Genomic DNA, 17,579 nt, shown 5'->3' on the forward strand with positions numbered 1-17,579 from the left:
ACACAGTATAAATTGTCCTGGGTATGTTATAACTTATCTAGATATGCCAGCACCAATTCAGGAGTGGTACAATTGGTAAGAAATGTGTGTGAAAGCCATTCTGATGAGCTGGCTGCTGCAGAATAGAGTTCTGTATATTATTTATAATTTTTCTTTGAGATAAAAGGTATCTTGCCACAGTTAGTTTTAAGGTGGCAAGTAAAAAGAAAAAAATCCCATTGAAAGTAGGGATATAGGCTTGAAATGTTAAAATGCACAATATTAGTATATACAGTGGTGGAATATTCAGCGTATACATTGGTAGCCTGGTTCTGTTTGATGAATATGTTCGTTACATGAAAACTTGTCAGTTTTAATAAAATGCCATTGTAAGCCTTCATTTTCCTTCTCTCCCTTTATTTCAGGCAACTGTGATGTTCATTAGATACTAATATCTTTATCCATCTTCACATGTGCAATCTATTTCTCACTCAGCTTCACTAAGGAAAAAAGTAACAGTGAATAAAATCCCTATGGCACAGGTTATGATACAAGTGGGTGAAATATGGAAGCTAAAAATAGGAAATATTACTGGAATAGTTTTAATATACATCCTAAATCATAAGTAGTAATGATGCTGCAGGAGGGAAAACTTCTTGAATTTATGTACAGTGGTTTGAAATGAGAGTATTGATGTTTCAAATACTACTAGACAGAATTAAGCCTAAGCTCTGAAAAAACAGATTTACATCCAAGATCAATGATATTTCCCATTGTAATTTCTTAAACAGAAATATGGCATGAGCTGTCATTGCCAAGGAGGTGAATACATTTTTAAAAAGTTAAGCTGAAATCAATACTGTACTGTAAAAGCAAGATTCCTTTGCAGGTAGAGGAAGCAGAGCACTGGGTCTCCATAAGTAAGGATTACTTTAAGGTTGCAGGTCTGCTTCTAAACATACAGGGTGTACTGATTCTTGTAATTTCTGCAGTTAATTTTTCAGCAAATTTTTCTATATGAAAAATGGTGAAGTCCCTGATATACTGTTTTCCCAGTGGGGAGGATGCAAGAGCTGTTTCTATGGATCTTTATTCTTGGGATTGAGGAACACAGAAGGCTCTAAGGTGGTTAAAACTAACTGAAATTTCTGTTCATAGTACAGGTCTCCTGACCCAATGGGAATCTTGTTAAATTGAGTGTTTTGTGCATGTGTACTTGGCTTGAAGCCAAGCAAAACTCATCAAGCCTGATGTGTTCTCCTGTCTTCCTCGGGTCCTAGCAAATTACTGTGAAGTGCTTGTCAGTGACAACATAATAAGCCTGAGAATGTAAATGGTAGAAAGAAATCTTACTATTTGTAAAATGATACAGTTACACAGCATTTAGCATCTCTAACCTTTAGAGAGTGTTTCTGAACATGTGCTTGCTGCTCCAAGGAACTTTATGAAGCAAAATAATTCTCATCACGTTTCAGGCAAATAAATTTTTTATTTGTGCAATAGCTCAAGTTGTGCTGCACTGTTTCATTTTTTAATATGGGGTTATGGAAGGTAGGATAGGGCTGGCCTTCTTGTTTTCCTGTTAACAAGAGACACTAGAAACTTAATGTTGTTTGTTAACGGTCAGGTTTGATCTTCTATAAAAGGAGGCTTCTTCTTAGTTGACAGTTTTCACAATTAATTTTGTAGTTGCTATTTACTAGTCATTTTTTGTCTTTGCTGTGTCCACTCTAGTGGCAGTTCACCGCCTTTTGTGTGTGTGTGCATCACTAACATACTGTTTTATGCTTTTTTCTTCCTTTCCAACTAACAGCTTTTACTTTCCCTACTAACGAATTAGTAGATTGTCCTCTCCTGTGAGATGCTTGACTGTATGCCTTTAAAAATAAAAGATTTGCATTTTATTTTCAAAGATTAATATTACTTACTCCTGTATGGCAGGTTAACCTCAGTATCACAGAATGAATAAAAGGGAAGTTACCTTAGTTAAATGTATGCAGCCCTTACCCACTATCTGCCAAGGAAGCATTCTTGAAAAGCACAATGGTTAGCAGTTCAGTGGGTAGGGAAACATTATCGCCCATAAAATTTTTTTGTAATAGATGGAGATGCCTATAGAGAGTTGTACACACAACTTAAATACTCAGGGACTGAATAGGTAGTGCAGGGGGCTGAGTGGCAGGAGCAGCAGCATCTGGATTTTTACAGAATCACAGAATCATCTAGGTTGGAAGAGACCTCCAAGATCACTTAGTCCAACCTCTGACCTAACACTAACAAGTCCTCCACTAAACCATATCACTAAGCTCTACATCTGAATGTCTTTTAAAGACCTCCAGGGATGGTGCCTGAACCACTTCCCTGGGCAGCCTATTCCAATGCCTAACAAACCTTTCCATAAAGAAGTTCTTCCTAATATCGAACCTAAACCTCCCCTGGTGCAACTTAGTCCATTCCCCCTCGTCCTGTCACCAGGCACGTGGGTTAACTGGAGGACATGCTGACTTTTCAGAGCGGCTCAGTGCTCAGCTGCTTCATTTGAGGGATATGAATGTGCGGCCATTACCCTGTTTTTTCCATCCTTTGTTGGCTGGATTGGTCTTGATGCATCTGGGGCAGATGATGTCAATAATGAAGCTTCTGAAAGAGGCAGTATGAATGGTGGCATGGCAACATTTACATTATAGTTTCTATGTTAACTTTGTTTTGAAACATTGAGTAACTATGTCCCAAAGAACAGAATTAGTAGCTTTAAGGGGTACTTAGTTGTGAGATTAGTTTATGTAACTGGAATTGACTCACCCGGCTAGAATAGACAGATGTTAGGCTTGCAAAAGTCCCTTCTTTTAACCTGTAAGAGAAATTTTGATATTATCTTAATTAGCATGGAGGAAAACTGAAAAACACCACCACCAACAACTGAAAAACAACCACCAGCTATGTGGAATGGGGAGAGTAATGAACACGTGCCCTTTCTATTGCCTTTGGTATGGCTGGTAGTGGTTACTAATGCTCTCCTGTGTTGGCTTTAATCCTTCCCTCATTTGTAATACATAACACCCAATGAACTAATTTAGTATTTTTTCAGGTAAAGAGTAAGTGCAGACCTTGTCATGTGTAATTTTGGGCAGTCTGATGAAATGAATCCTTTATCATCAACATGAATTCATACCAAATTTTTAATGTCCATCTGTTAACTATTCAGTTGCCATGCTGTTCTGAATTTTAGCTGAAGCTGTAAGAACTAGCAGTATGGGATTTATGTTTGTACACAAAGTTTTATGAAGAGGTGGAACGGTTGCCATGCCTCTTTGAAGTTAAGCAGCGTAAATCAAAAATGTTTGATTTTCATTGTTTATGAATAACGGCTTTATTCTGATTATTTTTGACGACACATTTTAAGAGATTTTATTATCCCTAAGGAAATGTGCCTAACATGCAGTTGAAGAAGTTTTTATGAATACAGAGCTTTTATGGTAAGGTAAAGTGTTATTTAATCACAGCCACATGGCCTCTTCCATACGTACTCTCTTTTAAAGGAGAGTGTACACTCAGGTTGCTGGATGTTGCCATAGCATAGGATATTATCATAAAGCAAATACTAGCACAAGAGTGGTGAAGTTACGAGTGCAAAGGGAACTAGACTTTTCATTAAAATATTTTAATAAATGGTATTCTAACTCTTACATTCACATTGCCTGTGCAGATCTACAAACACTTGGACAGAATGTTATTGAAAAAATATCTCATGGTATGTATTTTGACTGTAAAAATAGTCTAGGTGAATTCAACATTGTGCTTGCCCATACGAGTGTTTCCTAGCAAAAACCATGTTCTTGAGTACAAACAAGCTCTAACAAACTTTGGCTTCGTGTTTTCAGCCGTGAAGTGTTCTTTGTGACAAAAGAGATGGTCTTTGTGACAAAAGAGTTGTATGAATGGAAATAGGAATAATAGGATCTGTTTAGTGTAATAGGTAGTGCTTGAGCCTTGGACAATTTGCTTTGCATTAGTATCTAAAAATTTAGGTAGGCTCAGGAATTATTAAAATAACAGAAAACTGTAAAATCTTCCTGAAATTGCAAAGTTCTCAATATTTGGTTATATTTTTCAGGGCAAGTAAAGCCTTGCTTCTCTTTGGTAGGATTATGCTCAGTTCTGGAGGAACTGTTCTACTGAATGTCTTGTGGCAATGCAATAGGATTTACAGTGTTTCTATCAGCTCCCCTCCTACCCTTTTGGCTTGTTCAAAACAACATTTTTAATGGGTTTGCCAGAAGAGGTAGTAGTTTGCGCAGGACGTTTTTTCACTGTCTCCACCAAAAGTGGGAAGAGAGAGTTCAGTGGGGGAACAGAAGAGCTGGAAGAGCTCTGGAAGAGAATGGAAGAGAGAGGGATGTAGATAAAAGGTAGGCTGAATCAGTTGCGTATGTCTATACGTTTTTGTTCTCATTAGAGGAGAGCTTAGAGAACTAGCCAAACACTACCTAGTCAAGCTCTCTTCTCATTTGGGAGACATCTGCCCTATATTTCCTTATGGTTCCTATACATCTTTGTCCTGTATCTCTTTGTTATTTAAATAACTACTCTGGATATTGGAAAGCGAAACAAAGAATAATTTACTAGAGATTTACTAGAAACTGACTTGTATGTAAGCATGTTTGAGAAGACAGGCAGGAGCCTGAACTCAGTGTTGAATAGCAGAACTACAGGTTGGATCTCAATTGCTAGTCCTAGCTGCATACATGTATGTGTATAACCAAGGAAAATCTTGTTTTGTGTATTAGGTGTGCACCATTCGGAGTGTTGCACTGAAACCTTCCTTCACTTTGGTGTTCTGAATCAGCTGACTGTTATGCTAAAATGCTAGCGAGGAGCTGCAGGAGAGACCTCATTCTTAGCCCCTATATTTAGGCACAAACATCTCAATATCCGAGACTGGCATAGGGTTATTTCACTGGTGTAGTTGTCTGTCCCCTTACTCATCAGGAAGAAATTTGAGAGTGCTAGATATCATTGCAGAGTACATTTGCTGAAAACTAATCAGTGATGTTTCAGGATGATGTGTGATGTGCTTTACTGGATGAAATTTGAAAGATGATTGCTTATGTTTATTAGCAGCAACGTGATAAGGTCAGTGAAGGCAGTAACAAGGGCTTGAAAACAATCACAGTATTGCCAGAATGCCTTTGTCAAGTATTACACTAGACAGTGTTATAATGGATTCTTCTGGAGAGCCGAAGGTGGTTTATAATAGTTCTAAAATGGCTCTAAAATTCATGAGTGGATCTAGCAGGCCTTGCAGGGAGGTTTTGTAAGGGCAGCGTTACAATATTTTCAGTGCTGTCTAGGACACTTTCTGCATTTGGCATTCTGCTTTGAGGCAGAGCCAGCAACACTGGTTCGACTGATAGAAATCTTTGAAAACTTGAGCCTGGTTTTACTTCTTCTGTCATCTTGCTTCATTTACTGAAGTAATGCAGAAACAACTGTGCAAACGCAGCTGTTGCTACACTTGAGATGATGTAACATGCTTTCTTCAAGAGTATTATACAGTGGCAGACCACATCAAGATCCCTCTGACCACCTTGAATAGGTTTTCAGTGCCAACAGCACACTTCCAGGATCCTTAAATAATAAGCAGTGCCTGTAAGAAGGACTTCTAAGAGAGGTGCAAGATACTGGCATACCTCTGATGTGCAGAATTTTTGACGTAGTGACATGCTGCTGCACAGTGACAGGGAGGTCAGTTTCTGTTGTTCTACTGACTGGGTCGAGTTTTGAGTTAGATTTACTTTTATAAAGGTTTTTTGAAGACTCCTCTCTGTAAAGGTGATAAAGATACCTTTGTCAGCTACTGGGAGAATTAACCTTGCCCAGTTAACTTGGTAAGGATCATTTTTCCTTTGCAAATATGAAACTATAAGAAAAAACTGTAAGGATTAATAACAGGGGAGGTGAGAAACGCCTAAGGGCCATGCTTGCTTCTCTGCTGTTCTAACAACTCTTTCAGCTTATCCGTCGACAAATAGTGTGGCTAATTCAGATGAGCAAGATTGTGCCAAAACAGAGAACATCTGTTCTCTGGGCAGTCATTTTTGTACAAATATAGTACAGATGATTAATTTAATGTCTTTGGCGTGTCCCAGTTGTTGATGGGGAAGATAGTAAAAGAGCCAAACCAGCTGAAGATTCTCCTTAGTGCTTTTGCTGAGCTTTGTCTTCCTTCTGAATTCCTGCACGTTGGCACCCTCGTGGTTTTAATGCCCTCTAGCTGAATTTACCAGCTGCTGGCTCACGTAAGAAGGCATTTGAGCATCAAAAACTTGATAACACTGGCACCTTTCACCTAAAGATGGTGTATGATGCTTGGGACAAAATAGAAACTGCAAGAAGAAGGTACGCAGTCCTTTGTGTTCCTTCATTGTTTAATAATTGGTAGTTAAGTTTTCTATAAATGTAAGCTATGCCTACATTTGGATTCACTTTTAACAAAACAAAACAGAAGAAAATCTCTAAAGCAGATTTGAGCAGTACATTACTGGCGTCTGAGCAAGATGCTGACAAAGCTGCAACTAAAGAAAGTTCCTTTTGTTAATGACTTGTGTCCAGGGTTTAAAAGTACAAAAGAGAAAAAGAGGGAAAAAAAAAAAGATATGGTAGAAGCAGAAAAAGATTTTTCCTCGTTCTGCTAAGAGCTGGTGCCATTGGCTGGATTTAAATGGTAAAGTTGAACTTCCAGAAAAGTTACGCTTCTATGGAGTCTGTGTTATTTTTGTTTGTGCTATTGAGGGTGAATTTTGGAATACTTTACTCCACCTCAAGAGGCCCTTAACCACTGAGCCATGGCTGTCCTGTAATACCTTCTGCCATAAGACATGAGTAATAGAATTGGGGCTCTACTGTGGCAAAGAAAATGACAGATACTGACAATGGAAAAAAAAACACACGTGGGCATTGTAACATACCCTATGCTTTATAAATTAGAGTTTTTAATGTGCTGCTCCAAAATGAGTGTATGGCACCTTTTTATATTTTCTAAATTATTTTCAACTATCTTCAAAGCCTTTATGCTCAGTTTTAGATAACTTAATTCTTCAGTGAAGTTATGGTGAGGTGATGTACAGTGATTTGGAAATACTATATTGCTGTGGGTTAGAGAAAATTTGGTGGCAGAGGGATATGCATGTAGGGTATGTTTTGCTGGTTTTGAACACCACCTTTATCTCCATAGCCACTTTGTTTGAGAGCTGATCGAACGAATGAAGAGGTTATTCCTTTCGTGTTTGGTTTTGCTCATTTAATAGTAAGGTATGTCTTCGAGTTTTGTGTTTAAAACCGCATAATCACTTGGTTATAAAAGCAATCCTAAAATAACATAGAGGCCTTATTTCTTTTGGGAGGGACTCAAAGTTCCAAGGCTTGATGGCAGTGTCTTGCTGCTCTAAACTTTGTTCTCTTGACATGCTGAACTGATAGAAAAAAAGTCCTGAAGGAATAACTTACAGCCTTCAAGAAAGACGAGAGATCAGCCCAAAGTGGAATGTCTGGCTTGTGAAACTTGTAGGCTCTCCAGCTCATGGCAAGCTTCCTTTCCCTCGGCACCTCTCATGACTTGTTCACTTCTCAGCTGTCTCTGCAGTGGCTAGTTTACTCCTCGGATGGGGCTGTCCTGGTTAAGTCCTCTGATACAGCCTAGTATGGTGCCAGCAACAGCCAAAACACCTGGATTCCTTAAGAGCTTAATGACTTGCAGTTTTCTACAGGTTATCCTGGTCAATAACAGTTGTTTTTTTTCTCCCTCGGCATGTAAAAATTAGATTATGTATTGTGTTTGTGCACTTGTTTAGAGACAATGATAAAATAGTTTAATCAACAGGTAAGCCATATATTGAGATTTCTAAGTATTTTAATGAGAGTCAAGGACATGTGATTAATAAATAAGGGGAGTACATTTATTGGAGAATATGGAAATTTGTATACAATTAAAGTTCTAAATTAAAGAGTGGACTATTCTTAGTTACTGCATTATATCTGGTGAACTTCCTTAAACTATAATGTTTGTTTTACTGCACCTTGGAGTGTTGAAATCCCATTCAGACTTGTGGTAGCTCTTACCACATACATAGCCTTGTGTAAATAGCAGTTTATGCCTAAAAGTGCCTACTGAGGGTTGTTTCACAGTCTGTGTAATGTCTGTTTGCATCCGTTCTGCTCACGGTGGGTTGCTTTCCAAACTGCACAAATAACCACTGTTATTGGTGCCGGTATCTTTGTTGGCAGCTTTTGCTAAGAAGTCAAAAGCTAAATTGGTTTGGGCATTAAACTTGGCTTGCCTGGAGAACAGGTAGTGCTATGAGGAGGCATCATGGAAGAACTTGTACTAACACTATTTGTCCTTCCTGTGTAAGCTTCTCTGCTGTGTTTTCTCATCTGTAGCTTATGCACATGTATTTCCTCGCAAATGTCATGTTCAGCAAAACATATTACTGGAAAAAGAAGCAAATCCATGTACTTTCATGGATTCTACCAGTAATCTGACAGTTCTGTGTAACACGAATTCAACAGACCTTTTAAATGAAGTACATTGCCAAGGACTGAATCAGGGTTGTTCTTGGTGAATCTGTAGTTTAGCTAGCTATTCCGTTGTTTTTTGTTTTGTATTGTCCATCAGGTGGATCAAACCCCACAATTTCTGTATTTTGATAATTATTTTAAATCTGAATTGGGACAGATGTATAAATTGTGATTGATTTGATTTTGGATGGGAATTTATGCAAAAAGATTGCTTTGGAAAGCCTAGAGACTCAGTTTTGTCACAGTTTTTTTGGTTGTTCTAAAACTCTATCTATCTGGACTGCTGTCCAAAAGAAAAAAGAAAAAAAAGTTTAGATGTTTCACTTCTATTTTCCTGCAGGGTGATGTGACTCAAACAAGGTATTTTACCTCTCTGATGAGATAGGTGAAACCCTTCATCAAGTAAGTATAAGGTTTATTGACTTTGTCTATAGACTTAGTTAATTACACGTAGAAAAATTATATAGGTATTGGGTATGTTTCTGCAGACAAAGTGAAATAATTAGTCTGTATAATAAGTGAGTTTAAATTTAGAAGTGAACTCAGTTACCAACACTGGCAGAACATCATGATGAGTGATAGGGACCATCTTTTTTTCTCCTCTCCAATAGGAAATCTGTTTGGCTTTGTGCTGATCAGGGTAGCATCCAGTGCTGCTGAGCAGGTGAATCGCAGTTGTGAAATGGGAAGACACGTGCGTTGTTCTCCCTCTGCACCGCCGCAGAGTTGGAGGAGGGTGCCATGAGCTGTTCTGGAGTTTGTCAGGCAGACCGATTGGTTTTAGTTGTTAGAATAAAACAGGAAGTCATTTTAGCAAGACTAATCATGCCCATTAATAAACATGACTGAAAAACATATTCATTTCGTAAAGGATTTTGAAAGAGAATACACTTAAGTGGCTGTGTTAGTTTTGGATTGGTTGCAGTCCCTCATTTTATATCTTGAAAGCTACAGAAGACTATTTGTATCAACCCATCTTTTGGAATTTCTGAAAGCATCTTTTTAGATAAAACAAAACAAACAAAATATATATATATATATACATATATATTTTAACCCATATAGACGTGTGTTACTAGGATGGTGGAAAGAAAGAATGTAGTCCGCGTAAATGTTTGGTTCTGTGAATTTACAAATAATATGTTTGAGCATAGCAAATAGGTGAAAGCCCTGTTTTTCTTGTTCTTTTTACTGTCATTTGTTTTTCAGATTTACTGTTGAATTCTGGAGGAATCTTTAAGGGATACTTTAAGAATCCAACAATCTCTATTAATCTGTGGTACAATTCAATTCCAAGAAAGAAACCACAACTTCTTTGCTAATGTATTTTTAGAATTAGTGCCAGAGTTTTTGTTGCTAGATCATTTTGTTTGATTAAAGTTCTCTGTTAGAAACAGGGAAGGCTGTTGGCATTAGACAAATGAACAGTTGGCATTAGATGTTCAGGACATTATATGTAAATTTGCAGCTGTATTCAGAATGCTGTTTCAGTGTTTCAGTCTAAAACGAGGATTTTGTTTTCATAATTTCAGGGCTGGGATGCTGTTATCATAACATATAAAGAAGCTTTTCATCACAAAGATCCAGCTTAGAATCCATTTCCTGTGTGAAAGGTACAGGCTATGTTGTTGCTAGAACAGTGGCAGTGGGAGATAAGGTGCTTCATTCGTAAAACTGATTTCTTTGTGTCATCAGGCAAATATGTGTTACATGTACTTATGGTGAAGTGTTCCATGTTTTTGTTGTTGTTTTCTTTGCTTTGGAAGAATACATTTAAATTTGGGAACAAGTACTTTTAATATGCATAGGACTCAGGTATCTATTTTTAAAAAATCACACACTACATTGCAGTGAGTTGAGAGTACAGTATTCAACTACCCTCCCCCCCCCAAAAAAAAAAAAAAAAAAAAAAAGGATACTGCAGGGTAGAGTAATAATAATCCGTCTTTTTTGTAGAAATCAAGAGACCCTGAATTAAGATTCTACTTTTGAAGAAATCCAAATATTTTACTGTGAACAGTCATATTTTCTAAGCAGCATTATTCCTTCTTACAGATCACATCATGCAAAAAACATGTAATAATAAGAATGATGATGTCTGTAGTTCCAGACAATGTTAAGCTGCTTATTATTGATATCTAGTTGTACCGTTCATTGAAAACATTCATGCATGACAGACTGATGGAAAAGAAAATTTTGATTACATTTTTCCCAGGGAATTCCCATTGTGTTGATATTCTGTTTGACTAAGTAAAGTTTTTCTCTTAATATTTTTAAAGAGAAGTGGATGGATGTGTTCTCCTTATATGATTGAAACAGTACATGCTAATTATTTTGGCATGATGTTGAATTTCACGTTTGTATTGTTTATCAGTCTGAAACTTTTTGGATCATCGTTTTTATTATTGTCTGTTTTTCTCGAGAATTATCTGTTTTTTTCTTTTTTTTTTTTCTTCTTCTCTGAGTCAAGCCTTTCTCTGTCTTCTGTTTTCCTGTGATTACATGTTTCAGTTTTAGATTTTCCTTTTTGGACAATGCTTTCCACTGTGTTAAGACCATTTGGCATGTTTATAAGCATTGTTTCTTACTAAAAACAATATTATTTAAAACATTTTGGGCTTAGATGTTGTGAAATAAAGGTTGGTATTGATTAATGTGCTTAGATTGAATATATATGGGTACCTCTGATGAGGGAAAAAATGCAGTGGATGTTTTTAGCAGTAGTAAATATTCTTTGCAGTTAGACTACTTTGAGGTTAATGACCAAAAGCTCCAGGGCTTTTGCAGTAGTTAAGTATATATATTTCCTTTTTATGGCCTAGGTCTTCAAAAATTCATCTCCTTTTAAAATGTCGTGGCCATAAACCACAGCTAGTCTGACTCTGCCTGACATAGCTTACTCTATTACACAACTTTGGGGTCCTCTGGGAACTTGTCTTTTGGGTCTTTGCTCCTGGTGTCAGCTTCAAAAAGTCTCCAGACTCCTCAATTATGGATGTTTTATTAAAATAGATTTGTTTCACAGTGTTTCACTGGTTTCTTGTTTGCATTCATCTCTGAGCTTAGCATCTGGCTGCCAGATGCTAAGAAAGAAACGGGGGGCTGCAGGTTACATTTTGTTGTGGATATCAACCACCTTCTACGTTAGACGCAATATGGTTACTAGGTTGTTAGGATTATTTATGTGAGTGTATAAAAACATCACTTTTAAGTGCAAAATTCATCCACAAAATCATGTACTCAGTTAATCTCTGAGAGTACTTACAAGTATGTATTGCAAGGATCCACCATGCAACTTGACCGCTGCTGTCAGAGGGCTCCAATTGTACTGTTAAATCCTATCTACATGGCAGGGTTTTTCAGGTGCAAAATTGGTTTAATGATTAGTTCCTAAAAATAATTTTGACAGTATTATTTTGCTGAATATTACGTGTGGGGAGAGGTAAAGTATGTTTTTCTTTTTCCTTTTTTTTTTTTTTAATTATTTAAAGCAATCCTGTTTAAATAAAAGTAAGCAGAGGTGATTTTCCATTTAAAATCTGTTTACAGTCATGCACTGTTGTCATTTCCTGTTCTCTCTTTATTAGATTGCTGTGAGGTCTCCCTCTCTCTAGTTTGTGAATGGCCCCAAGGTTCTCTAATGTGTTCACTTTTTTTGGCCTTTTTTTTGGGGGGGGGGGGGGGGGGGGGCCGGGGAGGGGTGTGGGGGGGTGTGTGTGGAGTGTGTTTCTTCCCTTGACTCTGCAGTCTGTCTTTTTTTTTCTGAGAATGGGTTTCTAATCCATGGTTTTAGAGACAGTGATCTGGAGTAGTTTCCAGGATCCAAGCAATGGTGCATTTTGAGGAGGTTTTGAGGAAGCAGAAAGGAGAAAAGCCTTTGAAGTCGTTTGAGTATTTTAATTAGCACTGAGCATATGCATATATTTTGGGGAGACTTTGGAGGTTGGCAAATGACAAACGAAGGCAGAGTAGTTGCTAGCAGATCCTTGTTTCTGGTTTATTAGTATCTGTTGTTAGAGGCTTACCTGCTGTCTGGCCCTTTGTGATCGTGTCGGCTGGAAAGGGTTCTCTGGCCTTTCACACTTCCCTAGTTAACGTGTGTATATTCTGCTTTGGAGTCATCATTTTTCCATAGCCAAAATTTCTCTGCTGTGACCCTTCTCTTATACACCTGAGCACTCTTCCTTTTCAGATGCTATTCTCTTATCTTTTTTGATTGCTTTTTCCCACCTGCTTGAGATTTCATTTATTTATTTATTTCCCTTAATTTTCAGTTTTGCATCATTAGAGATCAACTTGCTTGGAGTTGTTTTCCAGCTTAGGCAGAATGATTAGCATGATCTTTCTGAGATGGAACATGCCCATAAGATCGACAGTGTTCTGTGGGATCTTCCAGATACATAACAAGTGCATAGGATTCCACAGTAAGTAATACCCAATGCCACTACCATAGGCCTCAGCTGTACTAATTTGGCCTAGAGCAAATGTAAAAATACATGGACCATGACTTACATAGCTATGCTATACTACTGTGTGTCTGCCTACTTTTAAAGCAAGTTAATACTGATTAAATCCTGTTTAGCATATTTCCGTTTTTAGGGTTATAATAACCCTTTGCTTTGGCTATGCAAATGTATTTCCATTTTGTATGTCAGAGGATATGTTGCCAGTTTTATGTTGGCTTTATGGTTTTGTTCTGGCATCAATGGAAGCAGAGATATTCATAATGTGGCAGAAGGCCAGCCACTACAAATTAACCTATTAAAGTGCTTTGATCCTGTTTTGGAATTGACAGATGCTTTGTGTAATAAAACAATTGCAAAGATTATTCACTCATAGTAACCCCAAAGCTGCAGTTTCTGTAACACTGAAGCACAAGCTGGCAGATGTCAGTAACCTTGCCATTTCTAATGCTCAGTAAGAGTGAAAGTTCGTAAGACTGAGCTGTATAGGGAACCTGTGTGTAGGGCGGGGAAAATTTGGTTAAAAACAGTTTTGGAGGCAACGATCCATCTGTGAGTTTCTTGTAAGAATAGTTATGTCTTAAAATAGGCTGTAAAAATGTAAGGTATGAATAGTAAACAATATTTAGCTGTATTTTACATACAGAATTGATTTGTTCTTAACAGTTTGATCAATCTGAAGTTATGTAAGTGGCACCTGCTAGTTAGTAATTCTGTCCTGGTTGCCTGTGTGTTTCTCTCTAGAATCACATTCTGTCCAACAGGACGTACTATGTGAGATGGTGATAGGCAGCTTTGGAGTTTTTGTTCTACTCTTATTTAAATCTTATTGCTCCGTAGATGAGCAGCCTTCAACTACTAACTTCATGAGTGATGAATGAGTTAAAGTCCAATAATAAAGTGAGATATTTTTGCTGAACTCATAATCTGTCTGCTTCAAAATTACTTCCATTTGTGATCCCCTTTTGGCGAGTATTCTTGTCACTAGACTCAAATAAGGTCTTGCTAATGAATGTAAGAAAGAAATTTTGACGTGTCTTCTGAAATTCTCTTCCATTTGTAACAAGCATGTTGAATTCATAAGCAACAAAGGTGAAACACTGTGCTCCTTTGGTACTGGGACAGTTTGTTTTCCTTTTTATGTAATAATTTGCTTTTCCATTCTGTGATCAAAGAATTTACCCTGCTGTGTTTGTGCTCACCTTCTCTGAAGACCTTCATATGCAAGTAACAGTAGGCTCTGTATTATATTTAAGCCTCCATCAGTGCTTTTCTGTGAATCTCCTGCGGAAAGTACTGCTTTTATTAAAGCTGCTTTTTACTATCCCTTTTTGATATGTAATGCTTTAACCTTTTATCCAGGCTTCCTCAGGAATATTTAAAAATTCCCCTTTCTATTAAAAATGTGCATTTGTTAAAACTGAAACCGCTTTTAGGAAAGAATGCCATAGATGAATTAAACGTCACAAAGTAAGGAATAATTCAAAATGATGCATGGGTATATTACACAGAAATATTTAATATTTTTAAGTGCTCTAATGAAAATTACACTGATAACATCAATATGTCTGCTGCCTGAAATGGTAGTTTTGTGGTTTTCTAGTTCAGATAGGTGATACACACTCAGACTTTCTTTCCAGCTTTCTTTGGATTAGATTACCCCCTCCCACACCCAAAAGACAAAAATAAAAATCCGTCTTGTGTAGTTCTACAAGTTAGAAAACAGTCCCCCTCTTTTGCTTATATTTTCAAGCTTGCATTTTTGTGTCTCACAATTATACTTTCTGTATGCTGGCTGTGTTTCTTTTCCAGTTCTTGCTGCAGGCATTCATTTAGGATCTGTTAAAACTGTGACTATATGTACTCTTACCTACTATTTTCTTTTTTTTTTTTTCTTCTGTACTTTTTTTTATTTAACACATAAAAAAAAATATGAGAATAATAATAATACATTTTTAAAAAGTGCTAAATGACAGAGGGAACTCCAAGGTCAAAAAATAGGGGGGAGGAGGTGGTCTGTTGTGGAGCAGATATTCCTTGCAGCCCGTAGAGGACTCATGCTGGAGCAGGTAAACATAGCTGAAGGAACTGCTGCCTGTGGAGAGGCTCATCCCAGAGCACTTTTCTTCTGAAGACCTGTAGACCATGGAGAACTCATGCTGGAGCAGAGGACAAGTGTGAGAAGGAAGGAGCAGAAGTGAGAAAAAGCTGTGTGCATCCTACGTCTTAAAGTTCCACAGTTTTTTTAAAGCGCTTTAGGAGAAAAAGGAAACAATTGGTTTGCTCTGTTTCTGTCCGTGTTAATTTAGTTTAACACTTCCTGGCTTTGTGTTTGGACAGACAGCAAATAATTGCTTCCTATTTGTCTTTTCAATTCCATAGTGATTTATATATCTTTAGTGTATTAACTTTCAGCGTCTGTTTTCTTGGCTGAAAAGTCTTAATTTTTTTAATCATCCCTCGTGTAGAATTCGCTTTGTACCTTAGTCACTGTTGCTTTTTCTTTACCTTTTCAGTTCTGCCATCTCCTTTTTGAGCTGGGGATGTGGAATAATGATGTGAACTGAGAAGAGTTGTGTTGTTAAGCCCTGGTTTTATACATGATATATTTATGTTATTCTTTGCTTTTCTGTCTGTTTCTTTCCTAATTATTTTGATTACTCATTCAACCCTCATTTTTGCTGATTGGCATAGTTAAGTCATCAAAACACTTGCTGCACTGCTTTTTGTCTTTTTATTCCAAACTAATTGGTGTATTTTAAGCTTCAAGCTGAAGCACAGGTAGATGCATATGGTAAATTAATGACTTCCTTCTGTCATAAAAAATGCATTGATATTATTTATTGCCTTTTTATTTTTTTTTATTTGCAGGAAGATGCTTCTAGTTTCCTTAGGCTCCTTGAAGAGACAGATATCTGGATATTTAACTTGAAAGAAAGATGGGCAGACTCTTACAAATAATCCTCTGAATAGCTGAAAGTAGGTTTTGAGGTATTGAATATTTTGGTTTGATATTACTGGTGTTCAGTTTCACTTTATGCATTTAAATTAGTAATCCAGTTAGTGTAATTCCCTTCTGTCATGCATGTTGCGTTCTCGTTTAATTCAGTATTTTTTTGCAGTCATTTAGAAATAGGCAAGACAATGGTTTAGTAGTAAATATGCTCTTTTTAAAACAGTTTAAAAGTTCATGTGGGTGGTGCCTTTTTGGGATTGATATTTTGGCATGCTTTGAGGGGAAGTGGTGTTTGAAGAAACTGTGAGCCTTTGAACACAGTGTATTATGTCAGTAAGGGTGTGACCTGAGCCACACATTGCACGTGCCCCTGGGAATTGGAGATTTTCCATTTGTAGTAGCAGCCCTGTGTTAGACTGTGTTTTGTGCTGACAACGAACCAGGGTAAGGTGGGCTGTAGAGTACTGACTGCAGAGTTAGTGCAGGTCGTGGCCAGGAGAGATGATGGGGATATTGTTCTCAGCTGGGTTTGTGTGATTCAGATTTAAAGAAAAATGTGAATGGCATTTCTTACAATACATTCAATTTAATTTTGGAAGGGCTGGTGCTCGGTGTTTCTGTGGTTTGGGCAAGAAATGAAGCCTAAAAGTTTGTGCCAAGGATTTGGTCAGTGTGTGTCAAGCTCAGTGTTTTGCTAGGTGATGTGCCCTTTCCTTGGCTGTCTAGGTAGGTGAGATACAGGCCACACTTCTGACTTCTTTGAGATGCGTTTCCAGTAACGATGCGTAGACTGACCAATAACTGTTTATTATTTCATATTGTCAGTGGATGATTCAAGCTATAGCGTGAATAAAGAAATTTCTTGGAATTGGTAATTTCTCCATCACTGCCACCCTGTTCTTCACAACAAAAGGCCAGGAAGAGGGTTTTCAAAAACACTCTTGATCAGGACAGAGTTTAAGAATATAAATTCTGTGTTGTCATTAATTGTGTTTCAGCTGTGCTAGCCATCACCACCAATTTCTGTCATTGATCAGGTTAACACTTTGTCTGTTCTGGTAACTTTGAAATGGCTCGTCTCAGGACAGTTTTCAGCTGCTTTGTGAGCAGCAGAGCTTTTAATTCCGAAACCTATTATGATATTACCCAGTAATCTGCATTACAGTTTCAATTCATTCCTTTGGTTCTTAGAATTTTAGTTGGTTTTTGGAGTAGCTTGCGTATAATAGGTGCTGAAGGATGGCTACTTCATATTCGGCCTGTATACTTTTAGTACCTTAATAACTAGATCTAGTGGGTGGCATCCCTGCCTATGGCAGGGGGGTTGGAGTTAGAGGATCTTTAAGGTTCCTTCCACCCAAGCCATTCTATGATTAATTAATGCAAATGAATGTTCAGAATTTACAAGTAATATTGTTTATGATTTTTCATTTTCTCAAGACCGACAATTGTATTTTACTGCTCTATGGCTAGAAAATTTCACTGTAGTTCACAGAAGACTTAAAGAGGCTTTGTCTATCCAAAGTTAACTCCTTGCACAGCTGTCAATTGCTTTTCCTTGTTGTAAGCAGTTTAAACATGTTACTAGCTTTTGTGCATATGAA

At 37.4% G+C, this 17,579-nt stretch overlaps 1 long non-coding RNA gene across 1 annotated transcript; it reads left to right on the forward strand.

Moving 5' to 3' along the window:
• Positions 1–8,930: 8,930 nt before the first annotated feature.
• Positions 8,931–15,967, forward strand: LOC118245095 (uncharacterized). The gene is made up of 4 exons (XR_004777757.2): positions 8,931–8,958; positions 10,089–10,169; positions 12,831–12,980; positions 15,891–15,967. It is a non-coding gene; the product is annotated as an uncharacterized LOC118245095 (long non-coding RNA).
• The last annotated feature ends 1,612 nt before the right edge of the window (positions 15,968–17,579 follow it).

The sequence above is a fragment of the Cygnus atratus genome, chromosome 1, assembly GCF_013377495.2.
Source record: "Cygnus atratus isolate AKBS03 ecotype Queensland, Australia chromosome 1, CAtr_DNAZoo_HiC_assembly, whole genome shotgun sequence".
Lineage (NCBI taxonomy): Eukaryota > Metazoa > Chordata > Aves > Anseriformes > Anatidae > Cygnus > Cygnus atratus.